The sequence below is a fragment of the Drosophila subpulchrella genome, chromosome 3L (genome assembly GCF_014743375.2).
Source record: "Drosophila subpulchrella strain 33 F10 #4 breed RU33 chromosome 3L, RU_Dsub_v1.1 Primary Assembly, whole genome shotgun sequence".
Taxonomy (NCBI): domain Eukaryota; kingdom Metazoa; phylum Arthropoda; class Insecta; order Diptera; family Drosophilidae; genus Drosophila; species Drosophila subpulchrella.
The window spans coordinates 10,560,029-10,579,608 of record NC_050612.1 but is presented as its reverse complement, the minus strand read 5'-3'; the positions used below and the strand labels follow the sequence as shown (position 1 = coordinate 10,579,608).

The window sequence follows — 19,580 nt, the reverse complement described above, 5'->3', positions numbered from 1 at the left end:
TTAAAATGTAGAAAATTTGTAATATTTTTATATATTTTTTTAGTAATAAATAATAAATAAATAAATTTAAAATAAACCTTTATATTTGCTACACAGAGTTTTTAAATTTTAATATAATAACGACTTGAAGAGAGACACGACAAACAAATGATTTCAAGATCGGCAAGCTGGAAAGTTTTCACAAAGAAACTAAATATTATGATCGATAAAATTAATTTTAATGCAAGAACATGTTTAAAGGAAAGACTTCGCATTAATGAGGAACAAAATAAATACATCCATTCCTATATAAACAAAAAAGCCCAGAGAAGTATTTTAAATCTATCTGAACTTTCAAGAGTATTACGATGAAACTAATTGTGATTTTGATAGTGATCTCGCTAGCTTTACTAAATCATTCGGCTAATGGCGATATTAAAAGTATTTAATATTTTATAATATTTTTAATCGATTTTATTATTTTTTTTTTATTTAGCAAAATGCGATGGTCCTTGGCCTATTGATGGAAAGTGCGAAGGAGAAAGTCGTATGGCGTACACCTACTTACTGAAAGTTTGTTGGGACTTCCCATATACGGGTTGTATTAACAATACAGAAAACGTATTTAACTCCCTTGCCGAATGCGAGAAGACTTGCTATTATGGAGTTCCTTAAATAAATATTAAATACCTTATATATTTTAAAACACATGTATAGCTTTATTTAAATAAATTGTATTTCGTAGAAAATAGTTTCAGAATTTAAATAAAACAACAGTAATTTAAGTTTGAGCTTACGTTTATGTTTTTAGCTATATTTTTGGGCCGTTTTTATGTTAATCCAAAGTATCGATATGTTCCATTTAATAAGGTTAGTTCCGCTTTGACCAGGTATAAAACGAATACCTAAAAATATTTATAAGCAGAACCATCCAGTGTAGTATTTTAAAAGCTGTCTAAATTCTGAAGGGGATTACAATGAAACTAAAAGTGTTTGTATCACTGATCGCGCTAGCTACACTAAATCATTCGATTAATGGCTATAATAAAAGTATTCAAAATTTAATAGTAATTTGTATCTGATGTTATTTTTTTGTTTTATCTAGGAAAGTGTAGTGCTTCAATCCCCATTGATCGCAAGTGTGGGCAAAGAATTCGTATAGCTTGGACCTATAACTTGGGAGTTTGCTGGCAGTTTTCTTACACTGGATGTTTAATAAACAAAAGAAACATGTATAACTCACTAGCCCAATGCGAGAAGACTTGCAGCAGGCGATCTCATTCATAAGGATTTAGACACAAAAAATATATAAAATTTTATTACGGAGTAGAGAAAATTAATCACAAATGTATATCAAATAAATTATTTTAGGGCTCACTCTTCTTGTTTGATAAAAAATTTATTTTTAAGTGAAATATTATCATGGCAATACGTTTTCACAAAGTGTTTCGGTTGAAACTTTTTCTGAAGTGTGGCATAATCGAATTTATTTGTCTGAGGGTTTTCTTTTGGGCAAAAGTTTTTCGCAAAGCTGGCAGCGGTTTTCAGTTTTGAGTTCATCTGGGTTTTGTCCCTTCCCCACACTTTTCCCCTGGCAAAAACCTCAACCCCTAACCACATTTGCACACGCTCGTCCACACACGAGATTTGATTTTATTTCATTTTCGGGATGCTGTAAAATTAGCAGCATAAGATTGGATTATCTTTATGTGTGGTGCTACAGAACTTTGGCCCTTTTTTCCAGTTTCGTTCGGTTTTTGTTTGGGAGATACACAGCCCTGTGATTAAATATGTCGAAGCACGTGCCACGATTAGGCCAGTCGGGGGTTAAGGCACACACACAAGGGTTAAGGGAGAGGCGACACTTTTGTTGAATTGCTAATTTGCTTAAAGTCAGCCTTTCTTTCGCTCGACTGGAGAAATGGACCGGAATTCAATGGTGTTTTTTCGGCGGTCCCTCTGAAATGGGATTACTTGAAGTGGCATCGTTTTTTTGGGCTTCGAGAGAGAGATGTTAACGGAAATAATGGGGCATTATAGGGTTAGTCACACGATTTGCTGCCAATCAATGAGTTCATCTGGGCTGTAAACAATACAAGATGGCAAGATATCAGCAAGAAACTAAAATATATCATCTTTGTTCTGGTACTTTTAGTATTATTATTGAAATTGTCAAGGCGTTTAAAAGGATTTGTTTCGCTTTAATGAGGTATAACATTAATAAATGTAATGCTCTATAAGCAGTGTTCAAAAAAGGGAATACTTTCATAGTTGCCTTAAATTTGAAGAGGATTACAATGAAACTAGAAGGGATTTTGTTAGTGGTTCTGCTAGCTGTACTAAATCATTCGGTTAATGGCTTTAATACAAGTATTTAATCTTAATATTCATTTCTTATACGATCTTGTGTATCCTTTGTTTTATTTAGAGAAATGTAATGCTCCAGCCCCCATTGATGGAAAGTGTGGAGGTAAAGTTCACATAGCATGGACATTTTACAAGCAAGTATGCTGGCAATTCAAATATTCGGGCTGTGTTAAAAATAAAGAAAACGTATTTGACTCACTGGCCGAATGTGAGAAAGCTTGCTATTAAAGAGCTCTTTATAAGCTAAAAATATCAGGCTATTTTCAAATTATTTTAGTTTTGTAAAGGTCTTAGTTGACTTAACGAAATAAGTATTTGAACATTTTTATAAGGCCTGGGAAAGTCTTTCCCAGCTGCCTTGACGGCAAACGAAGCCTTCTCTAATTGGAACCCCATTGGCTCACAGGCTCTGTAATATGGTCGTTCTATAAAGCACCCCTCCCCTCATAGAGCCATAAAGTCAATTAATCGCCTAAAGTGCGGGATAATAATTCCGGGCTCAGAGAAACCGCGACAACCGCCAAAAAGCGGCGAGCTCCTCGAGACGTCTCAACTATAAATCGACCCAAAATGGGAATGGGAATGGATATAGATGGTCGAGGGTCTCTGGAACCCTCTCTATAAAGGGGGCCTGGGGTAACCACTCTTGTTTTGGGCCTCGCGCCTTTTGCTGTTTGTTTTTGATGTTGATGTTGATGAATGTCGGTGGCCGCAACTTTCCGCTGTTGTTTTTAGGCCCGGTGTGTACATTTCTGACCATTTTCTGTTGTTCCCGGTTAATGTTTTCATTTTGTGGACTGCGGATTGGATGGCTCCGCAGTTGCGTGCTGCTTGATGCATGTTCCCTCACATTTCACGGATCCCACTTAACCTCGTGATTGATATGTTGCAATAATTCTTATCAAACAATGAGCGAGAAGCAGTGAAAAATAGACGGTTATATTACTCTGGTCAGCACCGCCCTTTACCCATAAAAAGGCAAAAAAAGAGGAAAAAAAGCTCTTGGAGAAAATATATCCCAAAATTCTCACTTTTGTAAACAATATTAAGAAATATTAATTTTCATTTATCATTTTGATTGAGCGATCAAATCAAAAGAGATCTCTCTCTGTCTTCTGCGTTTGTTTTCTCGTGTGATTTCTTTATTATGATAGCAGAGATTCCCTTTTAATGATCTTTTGCCGTCTTGATTTATGGATCCCAAAGATCCCAGATCCCAACCGCAAGCCAAAGCCAAGCCCAAAAACCATCTCGAACTCAACTTTAGCCGCAAGGTGTCGAAACTGCAACTTGATTTTGGGATGGGAAGCTGTAGCTTTGGGCCTGGGAAAAATAGGTGAGCAGTTCAAGTCAATCTAACGGGGTCCACTCTAATAGAGGGGACTTCTTGTGGGCGTGAATCAGCGTGAAAATGTGTGTGAAAATAAGAATAAATCGAAGATCATCGGTTCCCAGGCCTAGTAGGTATTTCATCTTTGGGGGTCTCTAGTTATGGAATTTAAAAACCTTGGATCTTCTAAATTAAAGCATTTTAATAATAATGAGTCTTTAATATATGCCTTAACATTATAGATATTTACTATTTATATTTATAAGGTTAAAAAAGAATTTAATTAATCAATAATAAAAACTTTTTAACGTTTCAGATATTATTTAAATAAAATTAACTCTTTCTGTATTATTACTATGTGATAATAACCCTTCAAATTTGTTTGCCCTTAAGGATTTTTAAAGTTTAACACACTTGTGAGGGATAAAAAAAGGCTTTCATGGATTAGGCAGCCTCTGAATTGAAGTGTGTCCTTTGAAGCTGGCCCCGCCCCCTTCAACACATCCTCCCACTTCCCGAAACCTTTGACCCCACCCACAACCCCTCCCTCGACTCTCGAGTGACGTCGACTCTCGACTTTTGTTCTTTTTTTCCTGTTCAGCCAAGACTTAACTTAATTATACCCTGTAAATAGGCGTTCGCGTTGCGCAATCCCTTTTGGCCTTTTGTCAATTTTCTGGGGGGTGGGTTCCGCTGATTTCCTGCTCCTGGGCGAAAAAGATCCTTTGTAAGCCGCTTAGATCCCGAAGGGTTCCGGTCCCGGTCCCTCAACCAGTCTCAAATGTTTCAAATGCTTGCAAGCGTGCAAATTAAAATTCGGTTTCTGCGGTTGCCACACTTGCATAACACCCCGTGCAAACACCACCGACGGGCAAATAACCCACACCAAATCCACAAAACACCACACCACACCAAACCACTCTCAACCACACGGACATGCTCTCTATAATTTATTTTGACATGTTTGCCAACACATTTCAATTGATTTTATTGTTGCCGGCAGTCTCGCTCTCTATAAAAATAAAATAAACTGAAATCAGACGAAAAGTATCACAATTATTGAAATATGAGAACTTTTCGACTACCAACATGATGGATGTGCACTAAGGAAAAATAAACAGTAGTTCTATTTGCCCAATTGCAGCTTAAATTATTTTAAATGCAAGTTGTCAGAAATTTGTTATTGGTATTTGAGGTTTTTCCAATATTTTAAAAGACAGTCTAAGACCCTAAAAAATAAATTTAAAATACAGAAACATTAATTTTTTTTTTGCCCATTTGCAGCTTAAACTATTCAAAATGCAACATTTCAGAAATTTTTTTGTATTTGATGTTTTTTCAATATTTTAAAAGACAGTCTAAGACCCTAAAAAATAAATTTAAAATACAGAAAAATTAATTTTTATCATTTCTAATAATAAATAAATAGTAACAATTTGCGAAAAAAATGTCTTTAAGTTTCAAAATAATATATCAAACTTAAATTCAGACTTTGACTAGCATGGGAATTTTAAATCCTCGTAATAATCTAGTTGGTAGCCGAATATTTTAGAAACAATGTAAGCTTTCTATTAAAAGTATATAGGGTTTTTTCATAAATTTAAACATATATAGGCTACAAATATTTCTTTCAGTGCACATATAGTAATAACAAGTTGCCGTTATCGCCTCCAAATCACACCGCTCCACCCCGCAAAACCGCAGAGCAGACAGACTCCCTCGCTGGCAAATAGTTTTGCGGATTTGTAAATTAACAAATTGAATTAAATGCGCGACTGGGCAGCAGAATCAGAATCCTGGAAATCCTGAAAACCCTGGCAACTTGTTTCGCCCTCCCGATGGGGTTTTTAGTTTTATTTTGGCCGGAGTTTACGCCTATTTGCATTTGCTGGTTGGGCTGTCTGTTTTTTTCGTGGCTCATCTCGAAAATTATGAAAATTTTCATGTTTGTTATTCGATGATATAATCGCGATGATAATCGCTCTGTGTCATCATGTGGCAAATTGCGGCAATTGTTGTTAATGATTAGGCCGTGCAAAAATTGCAGAGATCAATGGCCTTTGATTGCGGTTATAGTTTTGAATTGCAGGTGGTCTGTTGGTGGGTTAAAAAAGGGTATTTTTGGGCAGACCCTTAATCGCATTTCCCGACTTTAAAGCAATGCACATGGCTTTTCTTTTCTTTAGCTCAGAGATTTTTTCGCAAAGGGGAAAATTTGATATTTGTGCGTATTTTAAAAGGCAAACAATTTGCATGCAAATACTCACACATGCGAAAAAAGTTCTTCTTGTCTGTTTGCCATATGGGTGGGTTTGTATTTGTGATGCCTCCGCCTGTGAAAATATTCGACATATTTTCCAACAACCAAAGCAAACATCAAAGGATGCCAAGGAAACGAATGTGAAGTGCTCTGGATTTATCTCAAATGGGGTTAATGGTCTATAGGGATTATAAGGATTACATTCTTAGAGCTAATAAAAAATGAATTGCACAGTTGAAGGCCATTTTAAAGACTCCTTTAAAACAAAAAATGCATTATGTTGGTGGATAATAAAAAACTTATATAAATTTTGGTACTTCAAAAATTATTTTGCCATAAGAAGAGGGTGTTTAAAAATCCCAAGCAATTTTCTTAAGTCTTCTGTTTCTTAAAATGCCCTAACATTTTTCTGGTACCCCATACTCTCCCATTGGAGCGCTTCTATAAAGCAAGCAGTAAATATGCATTTTGTTGAATTTTCCATTTCCATTTGGCCAACCATTTTGCGCATTTTTATGTTGTTTATTTTTGGTAGCTTTTTAAAAAACATCAGAACTTTTCATTTACATATTCGCTTTGTAAAGAGACACAGGCGGGCAGGATGGGCGGGCGATGGCTGACTGGTGTCCTGTGTATCCTTCGAAACGTTTGCCACATTTCGCCTGGTGCCGAAAAATTTGCATAAAATGCAAATGATGCCGGCAGCCAAAGGGAAAACGGGGTGGGGTGTGGAAATCGGTGGGGAAAACGTGGAGGAAGGATGAGCTACCTCGGTTACCGCTGTGGCTTTTTGTGGTCCTTTGCGATATCATATTTATTAAAAGGATTATTGGTGCTTCACTGGCATATCCTGTTAGCGCCGCTCAACGAACCTGGCCCACTCCACAGAAAAAAAAAGCCCCCACCCACCACTATCCCATTTATGCAAATGAACAACGGCTGCCTTTTGTTTCAGGCTTCCAACCTATGTAAAGCCCCCAACTTCATTCGAAAATATGCTGCTTTTCTTTTGCTTCCTTTTCCTACAGTCGGGCGCCATATTTGATTTAAAAGTTGACGCCAAATGGTTCCCCCAAAAAAAGCCTGTGTAAAAAAATTACACAAATACAATTAAAATGGGCGAGTTTTCCGTTTACAACTTCGGTGGAATTTCCAGAGAGTTTTCACCTGATTTCACACCTCGCACTTAGCACTCGAAATCTGTAGACGGCGCTATCTTCGGACTTGGCGCTTTGTTATGATTGCACTCTATTTACTTGGCTTTTCTCACCTCCGAACTCGGTTTACTTCTAATGAAGTCGAACGTTTCGGCTGGTTTTTATGGCCGAGCGCCTTCGATTGGCGACCGGAATGATGGGAATGGTAAGGATTCTCAGGATCTGGGTTCGGAATCTGATGGGAAACGAGTTGGGCAACGTTTTATTGGGTTTCGAGTAAGTTGGCCTCAGTTCTTCAGGGTGATAATTACTAAGGGTTATGCACTTCGATTATTGTTAGCATTCATTGATTTTGAAGGATTAGCCACAGAAAGGAGGTAAGATTTAAAATAATATACATATTCTTTATTAATTTGTTTCATATAAATTTAGGAAAAGTATTATTATTGAACCAAGAGTTATTAAGCGAGAAAGGCAAGCTCGTTATTTTAATGAATTCATTCTTTATTTTAGTAAGATAATATTTTCTCTAGACATGTATGTAACCTTTATATCTAAAAAAAAAGAATATTATCTTAAAAAGTAATATACAATTTATTAATTTTTCAAGATCTTAAACAAAAGTATTCCATAATTAAAATATTTTTCAGAAATAATAGGGATATAGGGATTCAACCGATAATTATCCAGAGAGTTGTATAAAGCATGAATACAAAAATTCCTTAAATTCGTTCAAGACTTAAATCAAAATACACCTTTAACTTTCGAGGCCCATTTTAAAGGCCTTCATTTGCCATTTAGTATGTCAATTCAAGAGTTTGTCTCCGTATGACATATTGCAGCAAGTGGAAACTGCTCGATTCCATCCCCGAAACCCCAAGTCATCCCCTGGCACACAGAAAACACCCTTTTGCCACACAGATAACACCCACATATGGCACTAACACCGCCAATTTGACGCCAAGTGTGTGTGTGTGCTTGCCCCCTTTTCCACATTTTCCCCAGCTTTCCCCACTTTTCCCCCGGCTTTCCCCCCCGAATCCTTTCCCCAATGTCGATGCCCACTTGTCAGTCATTTTACGAAAATGTTAAAGTATCAAATTCATTGGAATTGCGTTGAGAATGTTTGACAGTTCATAAATGCCCGACGCTTGACTTGCATAAATATTTTGCAAGGCTGCCGGAAAATGGGGTGGAAAAGCGGGCGGAAAATGAGAAGCGGAGGGGGTGGAGCCATGGAGCATGTGTGGTGAGCACTTGAAAAACTTTCCAAAATGCGAAAAGTCAAACAAACGTCCGCGCCTCCGCTGCCTTTTTACAGTTTTCAGTTTTCCATCTCGCATTGCTGAGCATTTTCCGCTTTTCATGGTTGCCATTTTGTTTCGAGAGCCGTCGAAAAAGTTTCCCCCTTTGTTTTATTTTTAACTTGCTTCAGTTTATTTTTTTTCCCCTCGTGTTTGTTTGTTTTTCAATATTTTTTTTGGTGAGTTTGCTTCGGCGCAGTGTGCAACCCACTCGCCAGAAAGTCACTCAAAGTGTGGGCCCAACCACTGAGAAATCCACTCAAGGGGGCGTTGCCCGAAATTCCGAGTGTTATGATCGAGTGAGTAGGTGTCTACTGAGACAGGGTGTTTCGGCTTAATTTAGAGTTTCAGCTGCTGCTGGTCGAAAAACAGCTGTTGGCCGCAGAGAGTCCGGAACGGTGAGTTATGTCCTTTCCCTGCTCCTGGCGCTCCGTTAGTCGAATTCGGGGAAATCCGCCTGCCAGGAGGCGTTTTCACCGCACTTTTCCTCTTTCTATGTTGGCGAGATCTAGCGCCGGCAAAACCATTGTCGGTTCTACCAATATAATGGTTGTGTGGTTGATGTGGAATGTTAAAGAGATACTTGATATATCAATTTATAGAGAAGAGAAGAGATAATATCTTGATATTTACTTCTAAATTATTAAGAATATATATATTTTTTAACATGAAAAGAAAATATTTATTATTATCTTTAGCTAAGTAAAATGCGATTTTGAATAAAACAGTTCTGTATAAGTTTTAATTTGTAATATATTATTTATAACGACGTACTTATAATATAAGAATTAAAGTAGCACAATAGTAATAATAATAATAGTACTAGAAATAATCTTTCTTACTAAATAAAAAATACTAGCCTTATTTAAATGGATTTCGCTGTGCGTTTAATAATATATATTTGTATAGAAATATAGTAAGATGGATTTGGCTTAGCGAAATCAAGTTAAGATAATTAAATAAATGGAAAACTAATTTTAATAATAATATTTTTATTAACCACAAAATAACTATTATAAATATCACATTTTTTTAAGTTCTCCTCAAGCTTTATCCTCCACCTGACTCCATTGTTATATCCACTGCATAGACCCATTCCCGTTAGCTTTGTTCCGAGGGCCCTTTTATCATTCGCACTTCAAAGGGGCGGTAAGGGCGCCTAACAATTCACTTCCGCGTCTACAACCATTTCCGTTGCACTACTCAACAAAACAAAGGCACGAACCTAGAAATGCGAAAAAAATACGAGACCTCAAAAGAGAAGAAAGCAAATAAATAATAACAAAAGCTTGAAAACAGTGAAAAGTACACAAAACAGCGACAGGAAAAAGGTGAAAAATTCATGTTGAGGTGTCGCATGCAAAAGTTACCAGGTAGAAACCCCCCATTTCACCCCGTCCCCCCAAATATTGATGGCTTCTGCACACGAAATACAACAAGAGTATGACGCGATTAGAATCTGTAATTAGTTTTCGTGTATCTGCAATTGTTGTTTAGAGAGGGTGAGAACTGCACTTGTTTGGCGGCTAAACTTAAAAAGGCGTTAAAACGAGCGCCGACGCTTCGGACACGCGATGTTCTCAAGACGCAAGTCGACCCAAAACTTGGGGGCGTTATGTGGTTCCAAGCTTGATGAATGGCAGCCAAGATGCAACAGCTACATCTAAGAACGAGGAAAAAAAAGGAGGCAGCAACCTGTCATGAAAGCCAATTGCCGCTGTTTGCCCTCGAATCTGAATGGGGGCAAAAAAGGTTTAAGATTCAACATAAACATGAGGTCAGGAAGGGGTTTTCAGGATGAAGATGGCTAATAACCACAAAACGATACAATCATATTATGTATTTATTAAAAAATTCTTTAAGGTCTGGAACACAGTTTAAAAACGCACCAAATAAGATACTTTTTATAATCAATTTTTGTTGAAGCAGTACCTACAATCTTTAAAAGTTATGCGTTCATAAAAAAAAATATTGAGGAAAAGATAGTTTATATAATTAAATTATGGTTCTATGAGTAAATTTTCTAATATTATGTATTTGATTTTGATTTTTGAAGTATTAGATAGTGCACTATGTATTAGCTGGTCCCATAAAATACGTTATAGGTCCTGCAGCACTTTTCTGATAATAAAGTAATGAACGTACTGTCCCTTTGAACTCCATTTAGCCTGAGGTGCTTTGGGTTTTGGTCATCGTTTAAATTATATCGATTTCGTATCATAATCAAATGTTTGCTGCTTGTCGTTTGGCGGCATCCCCATGTCCAATATAACAACTACAAAAACACCGACACCGACAGCAGCAGCAGCAACAACAATAATCAACGTGCGACAACAGCAGCGGCAGCAACAGCAACAGCAGCAACAACAACAATGGCAAACAGTAGTGGCAACAAACAGGCTCATTTGCATATTTACCAAACACACACACACTCACCCACACAGACAATCGGAGGAGCATGCCAAAATATACGATATCGTGTGCTCATAATAAGTATCTGATAAGTAATGATATACAAACACAGATACGGCGATATAGAGAGGCGAGTGCGTGTGTCTGTGTGAGATAAATGCATTCACAAAATGGCCGAACACCGCAACGCACACATGCAAACAGTCGAGCGAGGGACCGTTATGCAAAGTGCAATGGCTGCAAAGTGCAATATTGCACTTGCAACAGCAATGTTGCTGCTGCTGCTGCTGCTGCTGTGCTTTCCGCATTTGATGTTGCTCTCGTTTGGCTTTGTGGCGCATTTTTGGCGTAACACAAAGTGAAGCACACACACACACACACTCACACACAGCAAACCAAAGTCAACGACAGCAACAGCAACAGAAATTGCAGCTGCAACAGCAACATCAAGCCCAGCAGCAACCTTCCACTGCCACCAGCAACCGAAGCGAGGAACAGCAATTTAATCCATTTAAAAGTGCTCCAAAAAGACAAATTAAAGATGTGAATAAGATTTAGATGATTGCTTTTGGCTCCTAACAAATATTAATTGATGTTGCAGGGTAAATCTAAGATATTTGCATCTCCTTTACTAATTTAAATAGTTAATGGTTCAAATTATGTATTTGTGAAGATTATTATGTGACTTATATTATACAAAATGTATACTAACTTTTTTGGTTCGATTTCATATCATAATAGATAAAAAAATCAAAATATCTTCACAGAAAAAATAGAACGACATTTTTGAAGTTGAGTACTTTGTATATCTCAACAAATATACTATTAGTCCAGTCTGTAGTGTATACTTATCAAAAAATTGATAAAGAAGCTCAATTTAACTTTTCTCTACTCACCATTTCGTTCTAATATTGAGAACATTGATACCAAAATATACTTACACGGTTTTTAAGAACGAATGTTCTCAATTCAAGAACAATGTACTTGAATAGTTCTCTCAGTGTTACAACTTGAAATATAGTATATTAAATAAACTACTATATTGAAATAAGGAATTCGGTTTACTTTTAGACCTTATCCTTTTAAATCTAAGTACTTATCCCTAGTGTCTTAAGCTTAAGTAATCCAATGATTAAATAATGATAATCATAAAACCCCCGCTTTAACAAGGATCTAACACCATCTACTTAAAAGCCCATTTTCAGCACTATGACCTATGCAAATTTTGCACATTAAGCCATCATTTTATTTTAGCACACAATCCAAAGCTAATCTTCGCATTTTTGAAAACCGCTTCTATTAATACCCGAATATTCTTTTGTGGATCAATGACGCACTCATCATCTTGAGATACGAAAAGCCTCGGTTTTAGTAGCGCTGCGTTATCGAAATTCATAAGCGATTAAACATTTAAAAGCCCATAATAGACAGAGAGATTTTCATAAAAAATCGATTTGACTTTGTTGCGCCGTGCCGCCGTCGACTGAATTAATACTGAATAAATATGTGTGGATGCTAAGCGTAGGTCTAAGGTGGATTATGGTTAAACAATAAAACACACAAAGGAAATTTTTCAACGCAAAAGCCACAGAGACAGTGAATTAATATCCGAGGGGATGACAACGACAACGGCGGGTAAAATTAAAAGCGCAAGCCCAAACACAGCCAATTAATCAAAAATTCTGGGTCTACGCATATGGGATAGATGGCGATTGGTTCGGTTTGAGCGGAGACCCCGTGATAACTCTATTATTGTGGCCCCATCTTAGTAGCGACTAGATATGGATTTACAAGCATTTAACATTTAACATTTTCCGTTTGCCCCTTTTTCGTTTGAATGTGGCAACTTGTCAACAGGTTACCCTTGCCCCGAAACCCGATACTTTGAGCTCGAAAAAGGGAAATCGAATCGGTAGGTTTACCATTTATCTGGGCCCCGGGATCGGGCATAAATTAACTTGTTACGCTTGTTAAGCCTGGGAACGAAGAATCTTCCCCCGCCACATCACAAATGTATCTTTGGATTGCATCTCGCCGTGCGATTATATCCCTCCAGTATCTTTGGCATTCAAACCACAATCGGTGGAAAGGACGTTCGCTGTAATTACCGGATTAAGGACACGTGCCTGCAGCTTCCTTTTGACTCACTGAACTCGCTGCACTTGGCGCTCCGTCCTTTGTTTGATCTCCTCCTAAGCCGCGTGCGAGTCTCACTTGATTTAATCATAACTATAGTTGTGTAAATATCCTCTATCTCGAACGACACATTTGTGCGACTGCATTAAAAATCAATCAAACGAAATTAACAAGTTAACAATGGCAAAGACACAATAATGTGGGAAACGCCCGGGGGCAACAGAGTCCGGTCTAAACTTACACTGAGATAAAAGTGAGGTATCTCTCTGTTAAATAGAAAACTATATTAAATTACTATGCTATGGTTTTGACTTGGTAAACATTACTGTAAGAAAAGACTATATAAAAAATATCATCATATCATATATAAATATATAATACATCAGTTTTCAATTTTAGGTTTTATGTTCTAAATATTACGATCCTAGAGAAGTTTTTTTTGTATAGCAACATTATACTCTAATACAGGTGAAGTTGTTTTAATATTTATTGAAATAAGTCAAGAATATTTTATATTTTCCAATTAAACAATCTATGTTTTTGTTTTCTGTGCATATCTGGACTCAATCATTGTGCAATTATGTGTCCATCCCTGTGACATGAAAAGTCAACAAGGAGAGTGAAGAGATGGGGAGGAATTGTTATTGCTCGAGGGCTCTCGACTCATTTGTTTGATTCTTTTAGTATTTCGCGTGGGATTCGCGATTGTTACAAAAACAGGATTCAATATCCTACCCCCGGTCAAAAAAAAAATATAAAAACAAAATCAAATAATATTTCACGCATTTTTCTGAGAACCTCCATCGATTCCTATTGCTCTAGTTTTATGACACCGTCGAATTTTCCCCTTTTAAACTACAGTTAAAAATGCTTGAAAATAGATAAAACTTTAAAACCAATAAACCTTATAATTTGTCTGATAGAGATTTGACTCAAATGACTCTATTCTTTGGAATTTCATTTTTTAATTAGCCAGTGAATCGGAATAGTTTTTTAATTGATTTTCTATAAACAAGAATCTAGTTTGAGGGCATTACTAAAATATTTGTGTTCGCATCGGATCCATTAAAATAAGAGCTTCCCCAAATTTGATGGCTGTTTAATGTTCTCCAGGTATAGTTATATGGTTTTTTATTTGGAACCACGATCTATGATCTGCTTGGGATTTATTTATGCGCCAAAAAACATAAATAAAAAATTTTTTGGTGTCCCAAAGTTGGGTCATAAAACGCGAGCAAAGTGTCAAGCGGGTTCCATTTAAGGTCTTATATAGCACGTTCCATGTTTGAAACTGTGATTAATGTGAAGGGGTTTTTAAACAAATGACTTGGAGTTGATTCATATTGATTGGGAGAAAAGCCTTTAAGGTTTATGTGTTGTTTGCTGTCCCAAAAATGTAGAAGGAATTAAGCTCTTTCTGTTAATTTTAGATATACTTCATACTTCATCATTTAAATTTTATGTTTTTACAATTATATTTTGATATCTAGTTAAAAGCAACTAAGGTTTTTCAATTGAAAGGTAAGTGAGTTTAAAAAAACGAAAGATTCCAAAGACATTCAAAGACTTTGAAACAATGCTTGTCCATTATTACCACTTTACAAGTTATTCAGCGTTCAACCCAAATAAAAAAGAATGAAAAATACTGGCTGACTGAAAAAGTAATTATGAAAATTGAGCAAAACAATAGCCAATGGGGATAACCACTTAAGCTGAACATATTTTCCTCAAATTTTTCACTCGTACACTGGTAAATTGGCTGGCTAATAAACCCCATAACTTCTTGGTTTTGCCTAACAATCATCGGATTTATGGCGTGTACCACCCACCCACGTCTCCGGAAAGCTGGTCAAAATCAAATCCGCTGGTTTAGTGGCAACAATGTGGCGGCGCCACGGCCATTTGCCAATTTTATGGCCCATCTCGACACACAATTTTCCAGTCGAGTGCGGAAATGCGCGCATCATTCGACGGCTGATGACTTGAACCGGCGATTCTCGGCGGAGAAGGTGGCCAAAATCGGACTTGCATTCGGTTTCAGTTTCCAAGTCGGACCTGGAGCTTGAAGATTGGAGCCGGGTGCACCTTTCCAATGCCATTAAATAGGCTCGGTTGCGGTTGCTGGGTTATCAGCACGATGGCATCATTGTAATAGACTCTTCACAGTGCGCATTTTTACGATGCTTACAAGCATTTCAACAAGTTTTACAGCTTTTCCACTAAAAGCCAGCCCCCGAAAAGTGGTCGGCCCACAAATCTCCATGGCGCTCCGAATGAAAATCCAAGAAGAACTCCCCCTCTTGGCAGTTGGATCTCTATATGTCTCAGGTCAGGCACTCAGAAAAATATTTCTCTAATCTTAAATGATAATTAAGAGTTCCGAAAGTGATGTGAATTGAAATGTTATTAGAAAAAATGATAGCTAAACTGCCTTTTTCCAATTTTTCCATAAAAAATATGTGTTAATTCTTTATATAAAATAAAAAAAAAATAAATTAAAATCTTAATTTTAAAGAAGTTTTCTTTGTAATTCATTTCCAAAAAACACAGTATTTTAATACATGATTTTTATGAATAATGTAACGATTTTTTAACTACTTTTATAAATTTATACATTTTTTTGTGTGGTTTTTTTTAGTTAATTCATTAGGATTTTAAATGTATTTTAATTGGCAAATAAGATATTCGCTTGTGTATATTTCTAAAAATTATATTTCATAAATTTTCAATTTACTACATTTTTTCCGAGTGACCCCGGCAAAAGAAATCAATTCGAAATGAGCCATTAAACGCTGCTAAACACGCTAGTATTTTCCACCGTTTCCACCTTTTCCACCTTTTCCGACGGTGGCTCCGTCTCCGTCTCCCGTCATAAATTTTCAACAAAAGAATTTAACCCGAGGCCTGAGAGCTATCCGCTGGGCAGGTTTTTCGGTTTGTCGGTTTTTGGGTCTCCCGTTCGATAGCCGCAGTCCCGATTTCTTCTGAATAAATTAAAATTAAAATAAAAATCGTTTGTTTTTTTTTTCGCCGCCTGGAACGTGGGAAATGTGTTCATCACCGAGGGGCCAAGATGCATTTGGATCTCCCTTACTTCTCCAGCTCTCTGTTTTACAACATTGGGGCATCATCGTTTTTGTTATTTTAATTTAATGATCTCTTAAAAGTGCAATAGAGCCAAAAAGCCTGACCAATGTAATGTCAATGATGTCATAATATCTGGGTGCCCGACAAATCGGTAAAAAGGAGTGCAAGGCAGGGCAGAACTGTCTACCCTCATCGAGTTTGTCAGTTGAGCATGATCGACTGATCTAATTAGGATATTATGTCACTCGCTGAAAATAACTCTTGGGGCATTGCAAAAAAAGAGTGCAAAACATGCGAAAGAAGGGGCTAAGATAAGATAAAAACAGACAGAGATGTGTCTTATTTAGGGGGTATTATATCTCTTAAGTTTTCAGATACATTTTTTAGTATTTCTGTAAATAATATTATTAAAAATAAAAATGATACAACTTAAACTATAGTCCATTACGTTCTTATCCAATAAAAACCAATACCAAAAAAATGTTTGCATAGATATTAATAACCACTCATATTGTTATATGGCATGACTACCCCTAGAACAATTTAAAAAGTAATATGTGGCTTTCAACTAAACCCTCATAAAATGCAAGTGCCATCTACACTTAAAATAATTTTTATATATTCAACTATAAAGTCACGTGATGCCTTAAGACCTTATTGATCTGACAGTATAGTAATGTTGTTCTCTTACTCTCAATACTCAATTCCCCGTGTCGAATTGTGATCTACTTATAAGCTCTCAATGAAAACTCAGTAAACTCGGGATGGGGGAATTAAGTCCTAAGCCTGGTCAAGATTCAGAGTCTTATCTGGCCGGCACCTCTTGTAAATTGTCACCGGCCAACAGGCACTAGCTCAATGTAATCGCCGGGCTAAGCTGCCAGTTTCCCTTCCTCTCATTCTCGATTCCTTAAAATTCCAGCTAAATACGCGCGAGTCCGATAAGATTTTTCCGCCTTACAAGATGATGCCTTTGCCTTCCCATGACCACAGAACCGTATTACCAGATACCTTATTCCACATCCCAGCGGCAGCTCCCAGCTCCCAATCTCAATCGCCGACCCATTCCGGGACCCATTTCCATTTCCATTTCGATTCCCATCTGGTGCTCACATTTGACATTTAGGGGCGAGCATATTTCTCTCAAGTCTATGCCGCATGGACCGCCAAATTGGTATTAAATTACTCACTTTGGTGATAATCGAAATGGACACGACACGATTACACGGGGAGATCACGGCGATCGGGGAGTTCAGGTGGGCAGGGGCACTATAAAGACGAGGCTCCCCCGGTGAACCAGTTCTTCGACCAGGCGAGATCATAAAGAAAGTAAAAATATTGAGACGCAGACAAGTTGAAAATGCCACCACATCACATTTTGAGCGTTTTCAAAACGATCAATTCGCTCGATAAGACAGGGGCCCGGGGCCTCCAATTCCATCTGCCTTGGGGATCTCGGGAGTCCAGTTGTCAAGCAACTATATTAAGAGTCCCTCGATTTAGTTTTCAGTTCCCAGTTCCAATCTCAACATGTGTCAAAATGGGCAACTAACTGACTAATCTCGAAAGCAAACAGCAGCCGTTGAAAAACAAGTGTTATTATTTCTCTAAATGCTCGGGATCAAAACAATTCAACTGTCAAATGGAATTGGCCAACATAGACAGACAGACAGACATGCACAGAAAAAGGGAAAAAAGGGGGTAAACGGAAATCCTATTTGCATTTCAAACATTGCAATCCAGGGACTATTAAAAACAAATATTTGTGGGCACCACAACAAAAGCAAAAAAAAGTTATAGAGGGCTGGCAGTTCAGGGGATCGAATAGGTTTTACCCACTAATTTTGTGTTCTAATCCTATTTCGAAAAAAAAAATATGACACAAAAGGAGAGAATACTTAATTGTGTTGGTAGCACAGCTAAAATATATTATTTTTATAATTTTTAAATTACAATACAATATTTAAACGCTATTTTAATGATGATATTTATTCAAGGGAGTTGATATAAGTCAAGTTACGATTTTTTATAGTTATTATTTTTTGAAACCAACTATTTTGATAAAAATATTTTTTATATTTTATTTTATTTATGATAGCTTTATTTATAATTTTATTTTTATTTTACATTTTTTTTTAGTTATAAACACTTTTCCAGCCCAATATATCCTAGCTCTCTGCTGGATAGCAAAAAGGATCAAGGCGCGAACACAAAGTGAACATATGTATTAGACAGTGGCAAGGACACCCCTTTTGGCTGCCTAATCCCCTGGCCCGGACACCCCTGCCTCTCCCCCCCTCTTTCTGGCAGGACTCACCGGATTTTGGCTTGGCCCGCACAGTGGACATGGAATGGAATCCGAGCTCGAACTATTTTATCCCTGCCAGCGTTTCCGCCTTGACAATTTGTACAATTGTCGCTCAATTTATATGTACAAAGGGGCGGAGGTGGCGGTGGAGGATGTTGGGAGGGGTAGGAGGAGGTGTGGGCAAACGAACAACTTCCGATTACAACTTCATTTGTAAATGTTTCCTTCGAACCATTTTTATCCTGGCGCAAATACACAATGCCTTTTGGCACACGTGCCCCGCTCCGAAAAATGGGTTTTATTTTATGTGAGGGTGCGAATTCTCTGGCTGTCAGAGAACTGAGAATCGAGAATCGGGGAATCGAGAGCCGAGAACTGAGCATTGAGGACTGAGAACCCAGGCCAACCCACATCTGTCAACTTCGATGAAGTGTCAAAATGGGAAGTTCATCATCATCATCACCAGAAATAGAAATAGTTGCCCTTTATTTCTTTTTTATTTGTTTCTCTTACTGTTTTTATTGCCGGCTACCCAGGGGGTGGGTGTGGGTGGCTTTGTCCTTGGGCATGACGTAAATTAAGCCTCTGGTGTATTTGAATCCCTCAGATTTAACACCGTCCTTTGAAGGCTGCTAATCACTTTAACATACATTTGCATTGCATTTACACGCACTTTGACCCTCATTAATGCGTTGCCTAATAGCCCCAGGGGCAAGTCCTTTTTTCGACGGCGAATCCTTGGCTGCAGGTGTGGGTGAGGGCGTCTCGGTTGAAGAATAACTTTATTATCCACGATATTGTTTAATAAATCGGAAGGAGAATGGTTAAACCAGATATCGTAGAAAATATGGCTTAGACTAAGGGCCATTTACTCGTCCTCATAATATTTGTTAAAGCTAAAACCTACATTTATATTAAATTGAGTATAAGAAAAAGGGACCTAAGTGTGTATTGTACAAGTAGGGGCTAGCTGCTTCATTTTTAGGAAATAGCGATTTAAAATCACTCATAAAACTGTTTAAAAGTATGCTATGAATAATATTAAATCCAGAATTCAATAGATAAATGACAAAATTTTCTTAAGGTGTTTTACATATTTTAATAAATGATTTACATTTTATAAAAATTATTAAAATTTTAAAAATGTAAAAGATAATCCCTAAAATAATCTTAAATTTTAAAAAATTTTTTCTCTTTTAAAAATTGTAATAAAGTTTTTTAAAGGTACATTTTTGGTCTA

At 37.1% G+C, this 19,580-nt stretch overlaps 3 long non-coding RNA genes across 3 annotated transcripts; all 3 read left to right on the top strand.

Moving 5' to 3' along the window:
- Nucleotides 1–307: 307 nt before the first annotated feature.
- Nucleotides 308–728, top strand: LOC119554932. Its single transcript, XR_005219847.1, has 2 exons — nucleotides 308–420; nucleotides 476–728. It is a non-coding gene; the product is annotated as an uncharacterized LOC119554932 (long non-coding RNA).
- Nucleotides 729–908: 180 nt separating this feature from the next.
- On the top strand, nucleotides 909–1,356 carry LOC119554983. Its single transcript, XR_005219850.1, has 2 exons — nucleotides 909–1,029; nucleotides 1,085–1,356. It is a non-coding gene; the product is annotated as an uncharacterized LOC119554983 (long non-coding RNA).
- An 874-nt stretch (nucleotides 1,357–2,230) lies between these two features.
- On the top strand, nucleotides 2,231–2,596 carry LOC119555439. The gene is made up of 2 exons (XR_005219886.1): nucleotides 2,231–2,349; nucleotides 2,408–2,596. It is a non-coding gene; the product is annotated as an uncharacterized LOC119555439 (long non-coding RNA).
- Nucleotides 2,597–19,580: the final 16,984 nt, after the last annotated feature.